The 21,159-nt window shown below is 42.0% G+C and overlaps 1 protein-coding gene across 1 annotated transcript in view; it reads left to right on the forward strand.

The window, feature by feature from the left end:
• LanB2 (laminin subunit gamma-1) overlaps positions 1–21,159 on the forward strand; it is a 1,346,184-nt gene that overhangs the window by 1,059,016 nt on the left and 266,009 nt on the right. The gene's annotated exons all lie outside the window — the stretch shown is intronic.

The raw sequence follows: 21,159 nt of genomic DNA on the forward strand, positions 1-21,159 counted from the left end.
CGAATAACGATTACTAAAAAAAGTATTGTGCCTTTTAGGAATAAATAAAAATATATTACCATAATATATTTTATTTATCTAAGATTCGAAGGTTACATCCCTACGATATTTTCAACATTGAGTTGCTTGTCTGAAGGGCTAGAACGGTGGACAGGCAGTGCATTACCTGGCTGTCGCTGTTGTGGGTGGTTATTGTTTTAAGGGGTACATTCTTGCTCATTTTGTTGGGGTCAGTTCGTCCCCAGTTTTATGATCATTCACATGTGGAGGGATGTTAGTTGTGTTATATGTGGACGCCGCTGATATGATGGGGGTCGGGAGTGAAAATTAATTTATATAAATAGGAATATAAAATCATGCCGTGTTGGTCGTCAGTTACAAAGGACCCAGACATATGAATTAAGACTATTCAGATTTATTATTTACAGGTTAATCATGTAAGGGCATAGCTCAAATATTAACGGACAGATAGAGGAGAAATCACCTTTCACGATGCGAGATAGTCCCTTGTTTAGAAGTTAAGAGATGGAGCAAGTCTTTTCAAAATTTATTATTATTATTATTATTATTATTATTATTATTATTATTATTATTATTATTATTATTATTATTATTATTATTATTATTATTATTATTAATAATTCCCAGCTCCATGACTTAGAGGCCAGTGAGTTGTCTCTCGGTTTACGGCCGCCGAGTTCGATCTCCAGCCGGTTCCAAGGACAATGTACATAGCAGACTAGAAACAGCCACATAATTCTGTGGAATGGTTCTAAAAGCGCCGATGTCAAAAAGCCTGTTTTGAAGCAATGATCATTTTAAGTTTTGCTTATAATTCTCCAACAATTGTTTTCAACAACTAATTTTAAATAAGTTTACACTTTCTCTCTGGAAATCAATTGATTAAATATTCCATTTATATCGTATTTTAAAAAATCCCATGTCTCTAATTTTTGTCAGTAATCTAATATTATTGCCAAGGGCTTATTTAAACGAGAACTGTTCGTTTAATATATTTTTTCAGAGACACTGACCCTTTCAATATGTTGCAGGCCAGGATAAAAAGCTCCTCTACCTGTTACTATCTCAACTTTCATTCTTAAAAATGGCGTTGACCCTTTTGGAACGAACCCAGAGGATTCTTCCCTCGTTTAGGGTCTTCCAAATTTCATATAAAGTAACTTAATGATCTGATTTCTTCTGCCAGTCTCCTTTCGTCTGAACATTTCTTCTCGCTTTTCCTTGAAACCTTTGAAGCTGAATGTTGATTCCTAATACATTCCTGCCTATTCTTGAGTTCACAATTTGTAATCCTTCTTAGTCTTGAGGAAACATTTCAGAATTGTTTGAGCTCTCCGATCAAAGGTGAGGTGTCCATAGAGCCAGATGTCTGATGCTTGGACCCCAAAATCGAGGATACTCATTATCGTATGGCCGGGAGTGTCCGAGAACATGTTCGGCTCGCCTGATCTAGGTCTTTATATCCGACCTCCAAGTCTGGTTGTTACATGAAAATGATGAGGTACGAAGGGGGTGAAACCGGATATCATCACATAGCCTACTCCTGCCCAATACCACCAAGGGGTCTGCACAAGGCTTATTGTCCCCATCCGACAGATGGATCACCATCAACAGCGTCGTATGGACAGTGCGGAGAGGTTTGAAATTGAGTCATGCAATCTAACACGATACGAGGGTGATTTTCTTCAACATCGGCACTAGATCATGGAAGATACGAGAAGAAGGAGACCAGACGACGATGGTTAAACTCAATTTCTAATGACGAGATATGGAACAAAACGAAGTCACACAGTTACAAACTGTGGAGCTGTTCAGTAAATTCACAGAGGCTTGCAGACTGAACTTGAAACGGCTAACCAAGGTGTTAGACCATATAGTCTTGACGCCACCAGGCGGGCTGTCATTGACTCATTTGGTGTTTCATCATCCCCCTCCATTCAAAACTTGTGTTTGCTTTATCTGCATTCATTAATCTCTCTCTATCTCTCTTCTCGCACTAGTCTCCGCCACAGACCCTCCAGAAAGAAATTAAAGGAGTTTTTTATATTTTCTTCTTCGATTATTTTATTTTGTACTATAAGCATAATTATTTTTAATTTGTGTACACTCATATTTACTTCTGTTTGTAACATTTTATATTTCCTTTTCCCCTTTTTGGAGTATTCCGATCCATTTTCACTGATCGACCTTCTCTTCCTTTTCTCTTTTTAAATTTTTTTTGCATGTTTACGTCTTTTTTTTTAAACATATTTCTGCGTTAGATGATTTATGCTGTAACCACGCCACACATCTGCTTCTGCTACGTCGTTTTGCCATATCACCAACGTGAACTCGGACCACACCATTCTTCATCGAGTGCTGTCCTCTTGCGTAAGACGACAACGTGGGGCAACCCACTGCACCATTTCATGGGTCCAGGTTTTTTTTTTTTTTTTTTTTTTTTTTTTTTTTGGTACTGGAACCATCTGCTTTAAATCGCACCGACACAGATTGGTCTTACGGCGACGAAGGGCTAGGAGGGGAAAGGAAGCGACCGTGGCCTTAATTAAAGCACAGCCCTAGGATTTGCCTGGTGTGAAAAAGAGAAACCATCTTCAGGGCTGCCGACAGTGGGGTTGGAGCCCACTATCTCCCGAATGCAAGCTCACAGCTACGGGACCCAAACCGCACAGTGCAAGTGAAACAGTGCCTATTGTTTCTAATTCTGAACTCTTCCTCATGATGTCCTGGGTTCCTCACTTTCATGGCCGCTACCTTCATTCCACTCATCTAATTCGACTGTCCTCTCAAAAGAACACCAATACCATCTCTTTTAGCCCAACATTCCAGCATTAAAGAGGCCCCTCAGTTGTTGAAATGTTGCAGGTATTTTGATTTGACTCCCGTAGGAGACCTGCACGTCGTGATGAGGATGAAATGATGATGAAGACGGTACATACACCCAGTCCCCGTGCCAGGGGAATTAACCAATTATGGTTAAAATTCCCGACCCTGCCGGAATCGAATCCGGGACTCCTGTGACCAAAGGCCAGCACGCTAACCATTTAGCCATGGAGCCGGACCCCTCAGTTGTTGAAGTTAGGAGACGAAAAATTAAGGAGAGTTGCGAGCTTTAAGTATTTCGGAGGAACATTACAAGAGAATGGGTCGGAAAAGAATGCCATTAAGGAGCGGGCGAGAAAAAGGGAAATCGCATTTCAAGTGACAAGAAACCTACAACAAATATGTTGTACTAAATCAAGAGAGTCTTGTTAAACCCGAGTGCCAATTGCAGCGGAAACATGCCATATGATTGCAAAAGTTGTGAACTTTAAAGATACCCGGAAGAGAGAAAGACAATGCCAAGAAAAGTTCTGGGGGAGGAGACTGAGATCTCACAAGGAAGGAGTGCTTGAGGTGATGAGGAAGAAACGTCACAGTTTTATGGACACTTGTTGAGGGTGGACAGTAACAGACTAACGAAGAAAATCTTTGAAGAAGTGAGGTTGGACTTGACTAAGATGAGGGTCACGGACAGAAAACAATTTAGATAACTCGTCAAAACGTTCCGCGGTTTCCAGCAGACAGGGGAAACACTAGTGGGAAAAGAGAGATACAGTACAGAAGACCTGAACAAGGAAGTACGAGAAAGGATCAAAAGATAGTGGCAGAGAGTTAAACGTGATCCTCAGACGGCCGAAACGAAAGAGGAATAATTATATCATGAATTAACTAACGGACGGGGAAATGTGGAGACCATTGAGCTGCCGGAAGTCCCGGATGACTCAGAGGGCGAGGTTCCTTCTAGCAGCCACACCACCCTGCCTGCTCCATTGTTAACTTCTCCAGCGACTGTTGCTCCTAGACCTTTGACACTACACGCTGGCTGCCACATGTTCAACATTTCCATAGAAGTTCCGTGTCGTTAACATCTACAGGAACGATAACCTGTCACGGAGAGCTTCGCTTTCCGGTAAACTGTTCATTTCACAACCCTATTCACACACATGATGGTGGTGATCCTTGTTTGAAGAGGAAGTAGTAGCGTAGCCAGGATCAGGGGTTTATCGTTATAAAATGATTAAAGGACACAATGAAGGCGTGTGTGTGATGCGCGCAGCATGGCTTGTCATTATACCGATACTCGCAAGTGAATTGAGCCTCCCTCTTACCCGCAGGCCCGGCCAGGTCAGGGATTTTTACCTGGACCTGAGGGGTGGTTCGAGGTCCACTCAGCCTACGTGATTAGAATTGAGGAACTATGTGACGGTGACATAGCGGCCCCGGTCTAGAAAGCCAAGAATAACGGACGAGAGGATTCGTCATGCTGATCACACGACACCTCGTAATCTGCAGGCCTTCGGGCTGAGCAGCGTCGCTTGGTAGGCCAAGGCCCTTCAGGGGCTGTAGTGCCATGGGGGGGGGGGCAGATTGCAGTACACTACAAACTCTTGCATTAAAATACAGTACAACAACAATACGATCAACGTCGAAAGTTGTAAGTTCAGTTTACAATCTAAAATCCAACTTTCGAGGCTTCTTATAAACTAGAATCAACAGATCTCTTGGTTATGTCTCATGTTTGTTTAGTTTATTGTCAGTTTCTGTTTATTTTATTTTTTACCGAGCTCGATAACTGCAGTCGCTTAAGTGCGGCCAGTATCCAGTATTCGGGAGATAGTAGGTTCGAACCCCACTGTCGGCAGCCCTGAAAATGGTTTTCCGTTGTTTCCCATTTTCACACCAGGCAAATGCTGGGGCTGTACCTTCATTAAGGCCACGGCCGGTTCCTTCCCACTCCTAGCCCTTTCCTGTCCTGTCGTCGCCATAAGACCTATCTGTGTCGGTGCGGCGTAAAGCAAATAGCAAAAAAATATTTTATTTTTGTAAAATTTCCATGGGAAGAGGGGGGTTCTAATCTCCAGTAACCACCCTTTGGCTACGGCACTGAGAGGAAGTACAACTAAATTCAGCTCCATTCTTGAAATTTGCCATGACGTGTCGGACTGAAGTGAAACCACGCTGTAATAACTTATTCATCATCTTCTTATTCTACCGCTTTTCCCACACCTGTGCGGTCACGGGTGCGAATTGCGCCATACAATTGGATTTCGCCTTGTTTTACGACCGGATACCCTTTCTGACCCCAACCCTATATGGAGGGATGTAATCTCTATTGCGTGTTTCTGTGGTGGTTGGTAGTGTGGTGTGTTGTCTGAATATGAAGAGGAGAGTGTTGGGACAGACACAAACACTCAGTCCCCGAGCCAGAAGAATTAATCAGAAGCGATTAAAATCCTCGAGCCGGCCGGGAATCGAACCCGGGACCCTCTGTACCGAAAGGCAGTGCGCTGACCATTCCGTCAACGAGTCGGACCACGCTACAGTAACACACACAAGCAAATACAACATATTACATACACACGTGCCGTAGGTCGGTAAAAATACACAAAGGCCAGGGCCCAGTTTCTTCAACGTGTGTTAAGTGTTAACACTGCTGTTAAGTAGACTTACACACAGTTTAACAAAATGACCGTCTCATCGAGAATTGTTCTAACAAACTTTTGATACGTGTGTTGAAATAATACGACACCAACCCTGTGTTAAACATCTTAACAGCTGCTAAAATTTCAAAATTGGTAGCACTTAGAAGTCGTAAGTTTGAAGCTGTATTTCTGTGTGAAGACTATCTATAAACTGAAGAAGGCAACGGAGAAAAAACTACTTTTTATAGTTGTCAGAAGAAAGTTTTCTGCAAAGATGCCTAATTACCAAAGTCATAATGAACAAGGTACTAGAAGAAATTGAAAATAGGTTATAGTTTCCCACAAACTGAAACTTATCAGTGTCTCCAGTGCAGCAGTTGCTTATAATTCTTCGGTATTATGCTTCCGCCTCTTGTCATGTAATTGTAGGAGACTATGTTGATGAGTGCAACACAAAAGTGTGTAGAATTGTGCAAAGAGTTTCTGCTGCCTTTGCGACATTAGCAACGTATTACATTACTTTCCCCGCAGTAAAAGAATGCCCGAAAATCCTTCAAAACTTTACTAATTATCACATTTTCCCGGTGTTGTAGGAGCCTTAGATTGCGCTCATCTATACTAATATTATAAAAAGGAAAAATGTGTGTGTTTGTAACGAATAGACTCAAAAAATACTGAACCGATTTTAAAAATGTCTTCACCTATAGAAAGCTACATTGTCAGTGAGTAACATGGGCTGTATTTTATTTTCAAAAAATTCGAGGGGGCACGGGGGGAGATAAAAATAATAGGCTAATACAGGCAAAATATCGAATTTGTCGTATAAGGACGAGATAAAGCTCAATTTAATCCTCTTGACGCAAAGAACAAAACTCGGTAAGCCCTACGGGCCCGAAAACCAACCGTTACGGAGATATTGGCACCACACTACCCCTGCTCTAGGAATCTGTTAAAAGAAATGAACTGCCGTAACCATGGCAACGTCAGGTCCAGGATTCTAGAGCAGTGAGATTATGTATGTACGTTTGGGCATAGCTGCCAACCAAAATTGGTACACATAAGACTTACTATCTGGAAAAAATATACTGTTGTGTAAGGCACTCATATGACTCCTTTGGGCGGGGATGGGAAGGGGGTGAAGTACAAAAAATTTATCTTGCCTTTGCTGGCAGGACCTAGTGTTTACAGTGCACTATGTCTTCTGGTATGGGCTAGAGCAATTTTGTTACTTTCATAAATCTGTCTGTATTATCCTTGGCTTTGACAATATGAAAGTGACTGAGGTATGAGCGATGCCAGTAATGCCAATGCTTATGCAGCCAGTCCCTGCTATGAATGGTGTGAAAATGTTGCTCATAAGGTCGGTTGGTGTGTGCATTTCAGTGGGCTTGGCAGACTGATATGTAATAGCAACTCTGGCTCGGTGAGGAAAGCAACGGGAAACTACCTCACTCCTCATTTTCCTAGTACGCATCTTCAGTAATGCCTAGGCATCTATGACAGCTGATGGCAGAGCTGTTGAGGATCCCACCAGCGGAATCGCTGACGGACTGAACATACATACATACATACATACATACATACATACATACATACATACATACATACATACATACATACATACATACATACATACATACATACATACATACATACATACATACAATTTATAAAAATGGATGTATGTGTGTGTCTAAATGACACATCTCCTCCTAAACCACTGGGGCAATTTCAACCAAACTTGATACACGTATTACTTACTATCGGGAGACGACCATTGTGAAGGTAAGCCATCCCTAGCACCCTTAAGGAAGGGGGTCAGGGGGGCTAGTTATAAAAATAATCGAGAGTAGTGTCGAATTCATAGTTTTCGGGGTCGCTCAGTTGAAAAGTAATACTCCAGATTTTTTAAAGTCCAAGTTCAGCCCCCTTTTAGGTGGGGAGCGAATGGGGGGTGAGATATAGAAATAATTAAAAGCAGTTTCGAATCCATAGATTTCAGGGTCTCTGAGATGAATAGTAATACTCCGGATTTTTTACAGGTCCAAGTGGGGGGCGAAGGGGGTGAGATATAAAAATAATCGAAAAGTTATATATAAAATCTTATCTTCTTCTTCCTCTTACTATATATAAAAATGAATATATGTGTGTGCGTGTGTGTGTGTGTGTGTGGGTGTGTAAATGACACATCTCCTCCTAAACCACTGGAGCAATTTCAACAAATTTGGTACACGTATTACTTACTATCGGGAGACGAGCACTGTGGGGGTAAGCCATCCCTAGCACCCTTATGGACAGGGGGTGAGGGGGGTGGTATAAAAATAATCTAAAATAGTATCGAATCCATAGTTTTCGTGGTCGCTGAAATGAATAGTGACACTCCGAATTTTTTAAATTTCATGTTCAGCCCCCTTTGGGGTGAGGGTGAGGGGGGGAGTGAGATATAAAAATAATTTAAAACAGTGTCGAATCTACAGTTTTCGGGGTCACTGAGATGAATGGCGACAATCCAGATTTTTTATCTCTTAGGGGTGGGGGCGAGAGGGGGTCGGTCTCATTGACAGTTGAAATCCTGTACATCGTGTCTATAGTGCGACGGCTAAATACATATAGTTATCACTTATTAATTTTTGACAGGATCAAATACTTCCCAGTCGATAAGGACGAAGTTTTACTCGAAAATTAAATAATCTGAAACTTAAAAATTTACATCTAAATAATTCTAAAACTACATAATAGATCGTAACATATCAATCTGCAAGTCAAAAAGGAATTCTATAAAATTTCACTTCACACATAACTAACTGGTAATGCAAATCTTAAAGGGAAATATTCAGAAACTATCCGGGCGACGCGGGGTACTACAGCTAGTATAAGAACATATTTAATGTTGTGATATAACCATCCCTTTTTTTATTTTTCAAGCACACTTGCATACTTTCACATTAAATCTATAATAACGTTTGTATCGGATTCATTATAATAACGCTTTTGTTGCCTCTTAGTGCACATGTTTACGTCTCCCCACGGTCGGAAACCCGGAAAATGGTTTTCCATTTTCACACCAAGCAAATGCTGAGGCTGTACCTTACTTACGGCCACGGCCACTTCCTTCCTACTCCTAGGCCATTCCTATCCCATCGTCGCCATAAGACCTATCTGTGTGGGTGCGACGTAAAGCAAACTTTAAAAAAGTTTACGTCTTAGCGGCATCCGCTGACCATAACCTATAATAATGTCAACCACGTGTGACAAACAGTACACCGCTCTGAACGCTTCATGTAAAGAAACAAAAGACGCTCCCGTTCAGAAATCTCACGATACGTGTTAATTGTTTCGTAACAAATGTTGGAAATGTGTTCGTGAAACAGGAAACATTTGTTAAGTAAACTTTAACACAGAGTTGGAGAAACCGTACCAAAGCCGCGACAAGAAGGTTAGGTTAGGTTAAGTTGATAACAACATTTCCTTCCATTTAATTGATTCTCATTATGTCAGAAACTCGTCATAGAATAGAGGAGGTAACGTTGCTTTCTTTTTCGGCGGAGTTCTTGTAGATTTTTCTTGCTTTTTAGACATCCTAACTGAATTCTATACATGGACGAAATAAGGCCGTTCATCATCTCACACCAACTACGTTATAAGTGCATTATTCGAACTGCCACAGTTCTACTCACCTGTCGGGTTCATGATTTTTAAAATGTTTTTATGTTTGGCTCCAGCTTAAAGTACAAAAAATAATAACGTGTTTTGTCTTGGTTAAGAAAAATAAAAACAAGATAACAATACAAATAGGAAACTCTATGAAAGAGATACACTTTACTCGTCACTCAATTCCATAAGAGGTCACTACAGGCTGGTGAATGGATTTTTTCTTACATGTAGTTCATAAAAAATTGAACGTTTATTCTAAAATAGTTGAAAAACTTGTCCCCGCCCTTTGTTAAATCTTTAACAAGTTAGTACTAATATTGCTCCAACCTCATCTCTTTTAATATTGATTGGATGAACCGATTATAGTCTATTTCTTCTCCTTTTCTTCAAACGCGCATACAAGACCACAAACGCCAGTGATTTATCGCGATCCATTGCAACCCGTGACGTGTGCTTGTGGGCACATGTCGGAGCGGGCTATGTGCCGGGTGAAGGCGAGAGCGAACAAGCCTGCCCGTGTCCTAATTTGAGAGCCATATTGTCATTTCTAGGTGGAGACCGCCAAGGACCTTGTGTCATCCCACGTAGGTATCTTTAAAGGTCGTGCCTGCTAGCTCGCCAGCCTGCGACACCTGCACGTCACTTCACGTACACAGTGCTTGTTTACGGACCCCACTATTCAGCGTAATTGTAATAAACTACTACCTCGCCCTCCGTCTCTGTGGTGTAGTGGCTAGTGTGATTAGTTGCCACCTCCGGACGCCCGGGAAATTTTAAAAGCTGTCCGAGGACTGGACTTAGTGATGGGATAATCGAATACAAAATAATCGCTTATCCGATTATTTCATTTTATTCGATTATTCGATTCTAGTTCTTTTTCGATTATTCATTCGAATGAATAAGGCAATCGAATAGTGAATGCTTATGAAATAACCGAATGACAAGTGATGTTATTAAGACAGTTAATTCACTCATTTAGTTTCAACGTTTGGAGATACGTTTGGAAAAAGGAGTAGTTCTATTTTTTCATACGAGTTCATCTATTCGCTTATTTCAATCGATTATCCACCCGACACACTTAAATTGAACAAATGATTCATGACGCATCCGAGTATTCTAAGCGATACAAACTGAATGATATTTGAAACTCATTCGATTATTTAAATAATCGGATGGAGGTTATTCGATTGTTAAAAGTATTCGATTATCCCATCACTAACTGGACTCAGCCTCGGGAGGTCAACTGAGTAGAGGGGGTTCGATTCCCACCTCATCCACCCTCGAATCGATTTTCACTGGTTCCGCAATTCTTCTCCAGGCAAATGCCAGGATAGTACCTAACTTAAGGCTACGGACGCTTCCTTGTCTATCTCTTCCTATCTTCCTGTTCCCCCACAAGGTCCCTCAGCAGGTGAGGCCGCCTTGGCGAGGTACTGGTCCTCCTTCCATTTGTATCCCTAACTAAATGTATCACGCTCCAGGACACTGTCCTTGAGGCGGTAGAGGTGGCATCCCTCGCTGAGTTTGGAGGAAAAAATCTACCGTGGAGGGTAAGCGGATTAGATAAGTAATTAACTACTGACACGTTTTATATCTGCCATTAACACGTGCTGTATGTCTGCCTGCTAGTAGGAAGGAACTGTTTCGATTACTTGACCTGGGATACCTGGAACTGTATTGGAGTGCTGTGGATTTTGTCGATGAGGACGCTAGGTTCGTCTTCCTCCGTTCTATCACCTTACAACATCAGACTGTTGTTATTTTGAACTAGTGACATCCAGTGCTTCATGTTGCGATTTGTTAAACGCTCCCCTTGTCATGAAGTTTGTTACAGATTCTTGTGCTTTTCCTTCTGGGGCAAAGACAAGTATTTCCTCCTGTTGTTATCGTCATTGTGCGGTAAACTGTGTGACGTGCTGATGCACGAGCAGGACATAAGTCGATCGGAAATTAATGATCGATAAATATCAACAGTTGCCAGTTGTATGTTTAAATGTCGGATATTTCCTGGAATGAAGATAAAGAACCAAAAGGCGTGAAAGTGGAAGATTCCGTAGGCCTCGGAAGAAAATAAGAGTTGATCAAGGGTGGTGGTACAGAATGGATCGTGAACCAATGTCAGACTCAGCTTGAGGTCCAGTGGTCGTCTCTCACGACAGGCTGGTTGAAGTTCAGTGTCGAGAAAGAGGATGTGTCCTCTCATGTTGTGCAGACTTGATTGGTGACACACTAAATCGTCCTGCAAATCAGACAACAGATTCCTGGGCGTCGTTTATCTGGTCTGTTGTTTGCATTTTATTTCTTATAAATTTACACTTCGAAATGATTTTCCAGCAGCGTTCCTCGATTCAACCATTGACTATTCCAACAGAGGAACTTTGCAGCATTTTCATGATTTTTTAACAAGAAGCATTAATGGAACATTTTTAACATGATGCACAACGCATCTAAGAATTTTAGAGCATCATTTTAATTTCGTCATATTTTACGTGAAGCCCCCGTGGCTCAGGCGGCAGCGCGCCGGCCTTTCACCGCTGGATACCGTGGTTCAAATCCCGGTCACTCCATGTGAGATTTGTGCTGGACAAAGCGGAGGTGGGACAGCTTCTTCTCTCGGGAACTCGGGTTTTCCCTGTCGTCTTTCATTCCAGCAACACTCTCCAATATCATTTCATTTGTCAGTCATTAATCATTGCCCCAGAGGAATGCGACAGACCTCGACAGCCGGCACATTTTCTATCCTCGCCGTAGATGAGGCTTCATTCATCCCATCCCTGACCCTGTCACTGACTGGAAAACAGATTGTAGGTCTTCATATTTTACGTGTTGTGCACATAGTTCATCCCGCATGCTTTTAACACCCTTTAACGTCATTTGTTTTAGTTATTAGATGTGTTTGTAGAGTTTTGCATTAAGGCTGATGATGGCCAGCCAAGGCCGAAACTACAGTAGTTCCTTGATTAAAAATGTAATGTAAACATTGCATTGTATATAATTGATAAGGTGGACCATTTCGACATACGTTTAGTTATTATTGTGATCCTGGTTGTGAATGAAAGAGACAGAGGTGTATTATTATCAACATTTTTGCTGTGGTCTTAAAGCTAATATAACGTACTTTTATCCTGTGACATACATTTCTAAATGGTGTGTGGCCTCCGGAGAGGCCTGGTGCGGGAGTGAGCGCGCACCTCATCGCAGGCACCTGCTGTCGTGAATGCTGAGACTCATTGGAATGTTAATTTAGCTACTAGTTTGTAGTCGTGAGTTTTGATACTATTTGCTACTAATTTCAGCTCGTAAGTTTTGATACGTTATTGGGGGAAAAAGCTGGTAGATCATAGCGTCATCCTTGGCTTTGATTAAAATATGTAACCAGTCTCTCCGTGTGAATGGCCTACAGGTCATTCGAGTGGCTTAGCACACTTCTAGTAGAGCGACGAAAGCAACGGGAAACTACCCCACTCCTTATATCTTTAGTACGCTACTTCAGTGACACCTATAGGTTATTTATAACAGTTGACTGTAACGCTGTTGAAGATCTAATCAACCTTTGGGCTGAAGACCCAACCAACCAACCAACCAACCAACCAACCAACCAACCAACCAACCAACCAACCAACCAACCAACCAACCAACCAACCAACCAACCAACCAACCAACCAACCAACCAACCAACCAACCAACCAACCAACCAACCAACCAACCAACCAACCAACCAACCAACCAACCAACCAACCAACCAACCAACCAACCAACCAACCAACCAACCAACCAACCAACCAACCAGCCAGCCAACCAACCAACCAACCAACCAACCAACCAACCAACCAACCAACCAACCAACCAACCAACCCACCCACCCACCCATAACTAGCCACCCTATAACATCTAAACTGCGCCGCCTCCTTCCACTGTGTGACAGAGGAACAAACAGAAGACTACGGACACCTCTATTGGTCAAAAGTATCAAGAAATTGCAGCACATCATACCCCTTACTCTTCAAGATACAGTGCTTCCAGTATTTCGACAGCGGTATGAACTTTCAGTATTTCAACCATCCACATTTCATCTTCCAGATTTTATAATCTGCAATACCAATATCAACGAAAAAGTAACAAATTTTATCGATGCATATTGGGACAGTTATACTCAAATATACACAGATGGGTCTAAGACCAATGAAGGAGTCGGATATGCGTACTACTGTCCTGCACTCAACACTAGCAAAATGTTCTCCCTTCCCCACGAAGCTTCAATATTCACAGCTGAAATACTTGCCATTAAATCAGCCATCACGTACGGCGTCCAGCACTTCAGCAGTATATTAATTCTCACGGACTCCAAGAGTGCACTTCAAAAACTAGAACAACCATGCAGGAACACGCGTTCGAATAAACACATCATGGACATACTAAGTTGCATATACCAAGCTAAGGAAAACGGAAAAGAAGTTCATCTTATGTGGATCAAAGGTCACACTGGAATTATACACAATGAAACCGTAGACCAACTGGCAAAGCAGAGCATTACAGAAGGCCAGTTCCAAGCACTACGCCTACCATACACGGACCTCCAAAGCCACATCAAGAAACAGGCTTACAAAGAATGGTCAAATTACTGGGCAACAACTCAACGCATCAAAGGCAAGCATTACGCCGCTATCCAGAGACACATCCCACAGAAACCATGGTTCAGTCTACTATCTCTAACTCGCCGCCATATGACATCAATTATCAGAATGCGACTTGGACATGCAGCTTACCCCAGTCATCTGTGCAGACTCAAAGTCATAGACTCCCCAAATTGTCCCTCTGACCCCAATCAAGAAGCAGACCTCAACCATACAATTTTAGGATGCACTAGATACAAACCACAAGTGACCAGTTTATATCAAAAGCTTATACAACTGAAAGTTCCACTTCCCACTTCCGTTTCGTCGTTGTTCAGCAGCTATGACATCCGTATATATCAAGCAATAGCCAAATTTTTTAGTGAAGCTAATTTAACATTGTGATACGTTTGTTCTGTAGTCTGTAGTTAAACTGTTTTCATCCAACCAAAGTTCCTGTACCGTGGCTTTCCATCACCAATTAGTCACAATGCCATGAACGGTCCCATGTTGTAAAGATGTTGCTCTTTGACTTTCCTGTTTTCTAAATGTGCAGAGCTGGCAGCATGGTCTTACGGACCAAATGCCAAAATGTAATAAAATAAAAAAACCAACCAACCAACCAACCAACCAACCAACCAACCAACCAACCAACCAACCAACCAACCAACCAACCAACCAAACAAACAAACAAACAAACAAACAAACAAACAAACAGAAAACAGACAGACAAACAAACAAACAAGTATACATACTGCCTTTACCGTAGTTACTAGGCATGACCACCAGAATGTTCTAGAAAGTACACGTCGCCGCTGCTGAAATGCATATTTAGCCCTCTCCAACTGACCTTTTTTCGACTGCAGGGCGGTATCGCACTAGAACACGATGTCCTGCTGTATGGCTAAATAACATGTTGGCCTTTGGTCGAAGGCGTCCCGGGTTCCATTCCTGGCTGGTTAATTTCCTCTTGGACGGGGATTGTGTGCTCGTGCCATAGGATACCATAATCTTCCTGTCTTTTATGTCACAATGAATGTCGCAAATGTACAGTTTGCTGATACAATTATTATTATTATTATTATTATGATTATTATTATTATTATTATTTCTCCGTAAGGGTCTTCTAGGGACCACGTGACAGTTTCAATGCTTCATCCTTTGTTGTTCCAGCTTCTTCCTCCAATAATCCTTCATCGTCTCACAGTGTCTCCTTTTCCTCTCTTCGGACCATTTTGAGTCTGTCTTCTCCCGGACCATTTTGAGTCTGTCTTCTCCCGGACCATTTTGAGTCTTCTTCTCCCGGATCATTTTGCGCCTGTTTCCTCTCGGACCATTTTGCGCCTGTTTCCTCTCAGACCATTTTGAGCCTGTTTCCTCTCGAACCATTTGAGTCTGTCTTCTCCCGGACCATTTTGAGCCTGTTTCCTCTCGGACCATTTTGAGTCTGTCTTATCCCGGAGCATTTTGCGCCTGTTTCCTCTCGGACAATTTTGAGTCTGTCTTCACCCGGACAATTTTGAGTCTGTCTTCTCCCGGACCATTTTGAGCCTGTTTCCTCTCGGACCATTTTAGTCTGTCTTCTCCCGGACCATTTTGAGCCTGTTTCCTCTCGGACCATTTTGAGTCGGTCTTCTCCCGGACCATTTTGAGCCTGTTTCCTCTCGAACCATGTTGAGTCTGTCTTCTCCTGGACCATTTTGAGCCTGTTTCCTCCCGGACCATTTTGAGCCTGTCTTCTCTCGGATCGTTTTGAACCTGTCTTCTCTCGTATCATTTTGAACCTGTCTTCTCTCGGACCATTTTGAGCCTGTTTTCTTTTCCTCCCGACCATGGAATTCTTCCATTTTTAACCACTTTCTTTCCCAAAATCTCTCTCTGTGTTGCTTCTTTCTTTCTAATGTTTCTTTTCAAACATTTCTTTACTTCATGAATACAAGTTGTTATTAAGTTCTTGTACCAAAGATATTTGAACATCTGTTTGGTTAACCTGTTGTCTTCCCTTCCGTAAAAACGTCCAAAAAATATCAATCGCCTCTTCCGCATTGTTTCTGTTATGTTTTCTATGTTCCGATATATTTCATCATTACTTCTTGATTTCCAGAGTTCTTTAGTACTACCGGTAGTAAAAAAATCGTATGGCTATTTCTAGCAGGGTGCAGCCCTCGTAAGCCAGACCCTCCGATGAGGGTGGGTGGCATCTGCCATATGTAGGTAACTGCGTGTTATTGTGGTGGAGGATAGTGTTATGTGTGAGTTGCAGGGAAGTTGGTGACAGCACAAACACCCAGCCCCCGAGCCATTGGAATTAACCAGTGAAGGTTAAAATCTCTGACCAGGCCGGGAATCGAACCCGGTACCCTCTGAACCGAAGGCCAGTGCGCCGACCATTCAGCCAACGAGTCGGACAGTAGTAGTAGTAGTAGTAGTAGTAGTAGTAGTAGTAGTAGTAGTAGTAGTAGTAGTAGTAGTAGTAGTAGTAGTAGTAGTAGTAGTTTCCGTATAATTTTTCTTCCCAGTGCTTCCAATTTATTCACCTTGTAATTCAGCACTAGACATTCACTCTATTTGACTACTGTGCTGTAGTGTTGTATTTTGAGGTTTTTTTTCTATTTGTTTTACGTCGCACCGACACAGATATGTCTTATGGCGACGATGGGATAGGAAATGCCTAGGAATTGGAAGGAATCGGCCGTGGCCTTAATTAAGGTACAGCCCCGGCATTTGCCTGGTGTGAAAATGGGAAACCACGGAAAACCAACTTCAGGGCTACCGACAGTAGGGCTCGAACCCACTATCTCCCGATTACTGGATACTGGCAGCACTTATTTGAGGTTTTTAGATAAACACGTTTTGTCGTAGATATTCCTACCTATACCGTATGCTGTTTCCATCTTGTGTATCCTTTCTTCTACAGCGGATTATTTCAAACCGTTTTCTTAAATTGTTTCTCCCAAGTATCTGAATTTTCGACCAGTTTCTGTTGTTAGAAATTCTGGAGTCCGCATCTGTGGTGTAGTGATTAGCTCCCATCACTGGAGGCCCGGATTCGATTCCCGGCTCTGCCACGAAATTTGAAAAGTGGTACGAGGGCTGGAACGGGGTCCACTCAGCCTCGGGAGGTCAACTGAGTAGAGGTAGGTTCGATTCCCACCTCAGCCATCCTCGAAGTGGTTTACCGTGGTTTCCCCACTTCTCCTCCAGGCAAATGCTGGGATGGTACCTAACATAAGGTCATGGCCGCTTCCTTCTTTCTTCCTTGCCTGTCCCTTCCAATCTTCCCATCCCCCACCAGGCCCCTGTTCAGCATAACATGTGAGGCCACCTAGGCTGCGTACTGGTCATTCTCCCCAGTTGTATCCCCCGACCCAGAGTCTGAAGCTCCAGGACACTGCCCTTGAAGTGGTAGAGATGGGATCCCTCGCTGAGTCCGAGGGAAAAACTAACCCTGGAGGATAAACAGATTAAGTAGAAAAAGAAGAAGAAAAATCTGGAGCATTTTTTGTCATAAATTTGTTTTTGTTTTCTACAGAAATTCAGCCTGTACTGTTGACTATTTCTTTCAAGAGATTGACTTGTATTGCTGCATTTGTCAGGTTTTCTGGAAGTATGGCAAAATCATCTACAAATGCTAGACAATTTGTTTCAACACCTCTGTTCTTTCTTTCCAGCGTTATTATTTTTATTTTTTAGAATTTGTTTTACGTTACACCGACACAGATATGTCTTATAGCGACGATGGGACAAGAAAGGCCTAGGACTGGGAAGGAAGCGGCCGTGGCCTTAATTAACGTACAGCCTGGTGTGAAAGTGGGAAACCATGGGAAACCATCTTCAGTATTGCCGACAAAGGGGTTCGAACCCACTTTCTTCCGGATGCAAGCTCACAGCTGCGCGCCCCAAACCGCTCGGCCAACTCTCCCTGTTCCAGTGTTATTATTATTATTGTTTTTTCTTTTTTTTTTTTGCTATTGGCTTTACGTCGCACCGACACAGATATGTCTTATAGCGACGATGGGACAGGAAAGGCCTAGACTGGGAAGGAAGCGGCCGTGGCCTTAATTAAGGTACAGCTCCAGCATTTGCCGGGTGTGAAAATGGGAAACCACGGAAAACAATCTTCAGGGGTGCCGACAGTGGGGTTCGAACCTAGTATCTCCCGAATACTGGATACTGGCCGCACTTAAGCGGCTGCAGCCATCGAGCTCGGTATTATTATTATTATTATTATTATTATTATTATTATTATTATTATTATTATTATTATTATTATTGCTGCAGTCTGGGTGCTTAGTTGAATGGTTAGTGTAGTGACTTTCAGTCCAGAGGTTCCGGGATTCGATTCTCGGATTTTAACTACGTATGCGCTCGGGGACTGTGTGTCACATACAGCAACACGAATGCGTCCCTATCCATGGAGTTGATGTCGGGAGAACAAGGTCTTGTTTGCCTCGTGCAGCTCGCCTGCTTTGTCCTGCCTGACTTGTCCACCACATATTCCTGTCACGTTCGTCAACGTAAAAATACGCTACTTGCTAACGAATCTTTTATTAGATTCTGAAGCTATTCTCGTTTGGTTTCGCAATACTATTCGGAAATTGTCGAGATTTTTGGAACATTTTCTCATAATTGGATGAAGAAACCGAGATCGGCATTCTGTTTGACTTGCTGAAACGAATGGTTCTACTTCTTTCTGAAGGGTGGAATGCTGACCGCTCGCCTTGTCGTGGGAACGTCTTCGCGGGTTCAAGTCAATGAACCGAGCTGGATTTCTTCATTTTAGTTTGGGGCGTTGCCTGGAGGAAGGCAGTGCAATATTTTTTAGGGAGCCCAGATGATTGATGGCCACGTGCGTGCCATCAGTCGCACCTGTTTTTGTTTTTGTTTTTGCACGCAGCGCCGAGGTCTATCGGACAGCGGACCATGAGGCCATAGTAGTACAGATCGTAAACATATTTGTGAAACAAAGCCACTGGGAATAAAACATAAACATGAAAATCAGCACACATAATGTCAGATGGGAAGAAACCAGGCAGAAGATACAAAATTTGAACAGATGAACAGTGAGTCAAAATAATTAAACTCATCCACTAGGAGAAAGCTTGTTTATTTGGATTCAACAAAAATATATAATTGTTACTTTATTTTAGTATTGGTTCTGATTTAACGAATACGCATTTCTGTACTAAGGTACACAATAAATCAACTCGTACTTCTTATACTTAGGCCTACAAACAAAATGAACACGTCATTCTTAAACATACGTGAAACAGGCCACAGTCAAACTCAAACACCTTCAAGTAGTTACTTTAGCAATCTGTAATAACACAGTCTTTCTAACAGTTAGTACTTTTTAGGATAATCTTTAACACTTTAGATTGTACCAACTGTTCGCGATAAGATGGATCTATTTTCTCCCGTTCTTCACATAAAGCCATTTTCAGATAATCTTTGTTCGAAATTGGATGTTTTCCTACGGCTACTTCCAAGTAATGCCATAGATCTAAGTCTGGTTACTTTGGGGCTATCTCGAGTAGTCTTGGGCAATTATACACAGCCACATCCTTACTTTATGAGCCTTGTGCCTCGGGTCGGTATCTTGGTAATACTTAAAGCGATCAAGTATTCAGTAGCTAGCCAGGATGGGGAGAGGTTATGATAGAACAAAACAAAGGTGCTTGTGAGTGTGTGGTGTGCAAGGTGGTGTGCGCATGCGTGACACTGATGCAAGTGAATAGGGATGTAGGCAGAGAAAGTTCGCGCCAGATAACGCTCGTATACTACTGGGTAAGCGCAAGGCGATCGTCTTATGTTTATCCCAGTCAGCTGAGAGTAATGCATAGAATGTGACCGACTTTTCTGAGCTAAAGCCGATTGTATCTTCTCTAGTTTTACTACAAGACTATATTAATTAATTGTATAGGTATATCCCCTGGTATATTACGGACGATTTTCAGCGTTTAAGCCTTGAACAGCTGCAAAATGAGCTACGGACCAGAAACGCTAAAACTAGCAGGAGGAAAGAAGAATTAGTACCGGTACAGCGGTAATTAGATAGGAGTCAGCATGCCTTTTCCTTAAGATAACAATTACGTGAGAATTGTACATTGATAAATATATAAATATACCTCCACAAGACTTAAATCATAAATAGATATTTAAACATCCTCTTGTTCCCCTTGCTTATAGACTTCGATTCGTGTATTTTTTAAGGTTGATGGCTTACATGAAGCTGCAGATACAGCCTCTGTACACCACCAAAGGCATGTAAATATTCTTGAGTTTCCCAGTGCCGGTTCCTTTGAATATTTGACCATCAGCCATAAGGTGAAGATCACTATCACAAACTTGCATCTGATGGATTATTTCGCATTTAGAAAATCGGAAATAGATGGAACACCTGTTTCCAACTACAAATCATTGTGTTATGTTGGATACAGACTTTTCAGTGGAAAGTTTGTTTTGTTTATAAAAGGTTGAAATTCTAAAATGCAGTGCTGTGAAATCCGAGTACACAAAACATAACACCTATGATGTGAAGTTTATTTTAGGATTACCTCGTGATATTATAGGAGGGGAATGTGAACGTTTTGCTGGAGAAGGCCCCAAGGCATGTTCTAAGCATATTGCTGCTGTAAGCTACGCATTAGAGCACTTGCCCAAGACTGGCATTATTCAGTGTTCAGAAACATGCAGCCAAAATTATAAACTTTTCAGCATCCCCCTACCAAACGGTTGAGGCCAGTTAGCCCTATGAAAGTGGAATGTTTGCCCTTGGAACAAGTGCCGGGCTGAGTGGCTCAGACGGTTAAGGCGCTGGCCTTCTAACCACAACTTGGCAGGTTCGGTCCTGGCTCAGTCCGGTGGTATTTGAAGGTGCTCAAATACGACAGCCTCGTGTCGGTAGATTTACTGGCACGTAAAAGAACTCCTGCGGGACTAAATTCCGGCACCTCGGCGTCTTCGAAGACCGTAAAAGTAGTTAGTGGGATGTAAAGCAAATAACATTATTATTATTATTATTATTATTATTATTATTATTATTATTATTATTATTATTATATTATTATTATTATTATTATTATTATTATTATTATTATTATTATTATTATTATTATTATTATTATTTGGAACAAGTTTTGCTATGTATAATCTCAATTGCACCAGTTATAACTGTAGTCGAGGGGCATTTGTGTCTAAAAGCAAGGGGGTTGTTTTCAAGGCCAAATGTTCAACTCAACTCTTTAAACTGGCAGTACATGAAAATTAATCCAAACATTAAATTTCTCCCAACAGTAGTGTTATGGATTCCGAATTTAAGGCCTAGTTCTTTGTCAGATGTGTTGTCCTTAAGCTTCATAACAGTCAAGAAGAAACACAGTCTGGGTTCAGGAGGGAATATCTGT

This window comes from Anabrus simplex, chromosome 5 (assembly GCF_040414725.1).
Source record: "Anabrus simplex isolate iqAnaSimp1 chromosome 5, ASM4041472v1, whole genome shotgun sequence".
Lineage (NCBI taxonomy): Eukaryota > Metazoa > Arthropoda > Insecta > Orthoptera > Tettigoniidae > Anabrus > Anabrus simplex.